Raw genomic sequence first — 5,220 nt, 5'->3', positions numbered from 1 at the left:
AGAGAACGAGAGAAAAAATATGAAACGAGGATTGAGGGAGTTCTGAAAAGAAACGAGTAAAAACACTGATGCAAGAACTAAAAGGGGTGATTGGTAAGGTAAGTGAAGGTGTCTGACCTAGAGAAAAATAAGAAGGGTTTTAGAAGAGGTCGGTGAGATGATGAATGGAGGGGCAGTATAAATCGGATGAAGAAAAGTGTAACAAAATTAAAGAAAGGAGAATTTGAAAATGAAAAACAACAATAGAAGGAGAGAGCACGAAAGAATGATAAAGGATAAAAGACAGAAGGAGAAAATAAGGTGCACAGATGAGGCAGAGAAAGCGGTGGAAGAAAGGAGGGAATGGGAAGTGATAAATAGGAAAAGAGAAGGAAGGAAGATATAAATAAAGAATTAGGTGTAAGAGAGTGGATAAAGCTCTTCAGAGAACAGTTAGAAGGTGTGAAAAATAGGGTAAAGGTAAAAAGAAGAAAATTTAAAAAGATAAAAGTCAACAGCGGAAGATGTGTTGGGAAATTAAGCTCTGAAGTATGGAGGATTAGGGATGAGAGATAAAATGTTGAGGATTTTAAATAAGGTATGGAAAGGTGAAGGGTGGCCAGAGGAGTCAATAAGGAGATGGCGAAATTAGTGTTGCGGGCCAAGGTCAAATTTTGAAAATGATGTTAGGAAGAGGAAACGGAAGCCCAGGAAAAGTCGCGTGCACTGAGGAATAATAATAATAATGTAAAATGTGGAAAATAGTAAGATAATATAAGGCTTGTTTGTGGGAATAAATGTACTGGTTATGTGAAGCCTTTCAAACCCTTAAAAGGGAGAGAGTATGAACAAAATAAAAAAAAGAGTTGACTTTTAAAGCAAAAACGATCATTTTAAATATAACAAAATTAGATTTTCATTTAAAGAAGTGAATTTTCAACTAAACTCATAAATCTTAAATTTTCATCGTTACATTTTTAGTAAACAAATTATTTTTCAAAAATGTAATATATCTTGTAAATTATTTTTCCTTCTATTTTGGCAATTTCAACAATGACCTTCTTTTAAATTCAAAACTTTGGTCAAAATCAAAAGACTTTCTTCAAAATTCATGTTTGGTTTAAGATTTATAATAGGTTCTTATTATTATTGAAAATAAAGTATGTAATCCTTTGGCAGACACTTAATTTTCTTAATTGAAAAATGAAATTATTAAATTTATGTATTCTTTTTTCTTAAGGATCAGTCTTTTTTAGGAAAAAAATTGTGACAAATATTTGGTAGATAACTGAACTATTAAGCAGAACATTAAAATGTCTTGTTTAAAAATATATCATTACTATATAATAATAATTATAAATATATAATAATTACCATTTAACTTAAAAATAAATTTCTTTGGTAAAAAGTTCAAGTATTTTGTTCAACACACGCTTTCTTAAATTGAAAAATAGTTTTTTAAATTGTAAGGCTAACTATTCCATCAATGGTGAGACAATTTTATTTTCGTTGAAAAGTTGAATTTTTGTTTAAAAATTATTTAGTTTTAGGTGAACATTAATGTAGATATTTTAATAAACTGAAAGCGAATAAAATTTGAAACATTGAGATGGAAATCCAAATTAAATATTTGAAAGTAAAAGCTTCTGAAGTTCTGGAAACTAGAATTTAAAAAAAATAAACAAACTATAATTTAAAATAAAAATTGATTAGACAAATGTTCTCCAGAATCAAAACATAAATTTTCCCTTAGTTCCACTGACCAAAAAGAAAACGTTTTCAATTATAAGCCTTTAAAATTGAATTATACTAAAAGAAAAGTTGGAAATAAAAAGCAATTTATAATTGGAAATATTATAAAATTGATAAAGAAACTTTAAACTTAAATTAGGTACAAAATTGAAACGTATAATAGCGAAAAATTGAAATTTTGGCGTTTAGCCAACAATTTAGAATCCTGAAATTAAAACCGGTAAAAATAAAAAAAATTATTTAATTGTTTAATATATAAATATAAGCAGATAAAAATCTTTCAAAATGTTATTTCTCTATAAAAAAACTTTCCAGATTGCTGCTTTTGTAGAACGGGGTTTTAACAGATCTCTAAAGTAACCGACGTGATGAAATTAAAAAAAAAATCCCACCTTAAGCGTTTAATACGTGTTTTTTTAAAAGTAAAAATAAATTTATGTTTTGTAGATATGAATAAAATTCTATGTGTTTCAATTTTGCGAAATTACATTTTTGTATAATTTAGGAAACTTTTGGAAATAAAGGTTTTCGCAACAAAGTCGAATTCCTCTAAAGTACAGAAATTGCTATTTAAAAAATTTTTTTTCGTAATTGGTCGAAACTATTTTTGAAAAGTTTTAGAAACTTTAAAGCTATGAGTTCATTAGAAAATCTCCATATTCATTCAAAAATATCTTGAATCAATAAAAGAAATATTTGATTTTTTTTCAGTGGAACTGAAGAAGTTAACACATTTAATGAATTTATTATAAATAAATAAGTGCATGAAAATGATTTCATTACGATTAGGAATGTTTGGTCACTTAGTTTCAAATAATTTTATAATGTATAGACAGGAGGAGTTTGCGAGTTGTACTGATCAAAATTAATAAACAATTTTTTATAGTAAACAAATTTTAAACAAAATTACCAGTTCTATCTCCTTTTAAGGAAATAAATTCTAACTTGTTGTCGAAATTTCTCTTAGTGAGGTAATAATTAATGCGAGTAGACAAAAATAGTTGTTTAAACAATTTATTATTGTTCATAACTATACTCTCTTGGCTTATTGATACAAAGTTGCGCATTTTTCTATAATGTTTCACTTTGCCTTTACTTTTTAGTTGCGAAACAAATGATAAATAAGCATTGGAGAGAAACATATTTCAAACAATCCCTTTCTTTTCCGTGAGCATATTTTGATGGAGAGGGCTGATATTAAAATATGTGCAATTTCAAATTTTCCATTCAACAAAGGCCATAAAATTCTTTTTGTAATTCAAAACAAAATTCTACAAGTCATTCACAGATTTAGTTCTCCCACCTACTTCTAATTATTCCATTATTTGCTTTTGTCGCTTGTGTGAGAAAGATCTTTCGTTTAAATTATTATTTGTTTAATATTGGTAAAAGAGCCAAAATGATTCACTGAAAAAAGTACAATACGTTTTAAAAAATGATTTTTCTCGAACTATCAGTCACGCTAAATTGAAATAATTATTAAATCACCGTGATTGAAAAATACACAAATAATTTTTAATTTCAAAGGAAAACGCAAATTTGTAGGCATAATAAGATGAAATATTATTCAAAATTATAATAAATTTTTTATACAATTAATGTTGTTAACTTCAGTAAATTATTAAATTCACTATAATTTGAAATGAGACAAAAAGCAGAAAATTTATTTTAAAAACTGCAATTTTCTAGCATTATTCTAATCAAATATTATTAACAATGGTAATGAGTTATTCAAACTATTAGTTTCATCAAAATTCATTAATTATTGCTTTGCTCTATTTGCAAATCAGACAAAAAGTGGAAAATTTGTAAAAAAAACGCGATTTTATATATTTAATCTGAGCAATATTTGCTGGTAACAATAATAAATTGCTTAAACATTGTATTTAAACTTGTAATTATCAGTATGAAACATAACTTATGTGTTGAAAGCAAATCGTATTTTAAAAAACGCGAAATAATCCTAAATGGCGCCGAAAACTAGCAAAACCCATTGTTTACTTATGGGATTTTTTGGGATCATATAATACAGACTTATGGCGGTGATATTTAAAAATTAATATTATTTAAATATTTTATAGCTAATTCCAAATAAAAACGTTTAGCATAAAAATTCGTGAAAAAAAATTTGGACCACCCCCATGTCCGACTCATCACATTATCTTCAAGGACGTGGCTGACTAAAGAAGGTTACTACCACTTGGGAAGTCGCCGCTCGCGAGATAGTGTTAATTAATTTTTTTGATTATTTTGCTTTTGTTCTTTAATAATCAATGAATATTAAAATTATGCCGGATACAATAAAAGCGCGATGTCATTATAAAATTTTTGTATATGTTTCCACAGAATTTATTCACGGACAATAAGAACTGAGTGATGAAATTGTATTTTTTCTTCCACGAATTCCAGAAGTGCGAAGGAATTGAAACAGAGATTTTGTTGGCATTAGACTTGTGGATGAAACTAGAAAGCTTCCAAAATTATAAAAAGCTATCAATAATAGTAATTTTTATTTTTTATTAACAAGCCGAAGTTAAAAAAAAATTAATATAGTCGTATCACGGAAATTTTTAAAACATTATTTTTCCTTTTAATTGATGTGGGTTACCCAAGCTGTAAAACCCCAAGATAGGAATGTTGCAAAATTCACAAACATAATTAATAATTGAGTTTGAGCTGAAGGGCAATGACAAAGCATGTCACGTTTGTTTTTATAATAGAAATGATGAAAATTTAAGAGTTAGTAATGAAAAATTCTATTTTTGAATTTTAAGTTAAAATAGTTAATTTTTGACCAAAAAATGAATTCTTTAATAAAATAATTAATTTTTTGATTAAACTGGTGAATCTTTGAGAAAAAATTAATTTTCAGTAAAAGTATAGTATTTGATATTTTCACCAAAAATTAACTTAATTTTTAATGAAAAAATGTTAAATTACACCAAAAAAAACACCAGTTTTCAAAAAACGGCTAAACTTTTAACCAAAAAAAGTTTGGAGTGAATGAAAAAAATGTCATCCAAAAATTTATTTTTTAAGACACAAACACGAGTTTTAAAAACAGTTGAACTCATAACCCAAAAATATTTTTTGGGACAAATTCAATGGCTACATTTTTAATAATTTAATCAATTTAATCGATTCAATGTAATCAAATTTGATAATTCAATCAAAAAAATAAATTTTCAACAAAATGCTTTAATTCCTGACGTAAAAGTTAAGTTTTCTACCAGGAAAAGACAAATTTTCAATATAATAGATGAATTTTCGGCTAAAAAATATACATTTTGAACGAAATATTAAAATTTGTAACTACTCAGATAAATTGTTCACGGAAAAGACTAATTGTCTAACAGAAAACACATTTTAAAAAAATAGAATATTTTAATTCTTAGCTAGAAAATTGAGTTTTTAACAACAAATATTAAGATAAATTAGTATTCTATCAAAAAACTAATTTCCATTTAAAGAAGTTTCATATTCTACCAC

Source organism: Belonocnema kinseyi, chromosome 10 (assembly GCF_010883055.1).
Source record: "Belonocnema kinseyi isolate 2016_QV_RU_SX_M_011 chromosome 10, B_treatae_v1, whole genome shotgun sequence".
Classification (NCBI taxonomy): domain Eukaryota; kingdom Metazoa; phylum Arthropoda; class Insecta; order Hymenoptera; family Cynipidae; genus Belonocnema; species Belonocnema kinseyi.
Note: the sequence above shows the minus strand (reverse complement) of the source record.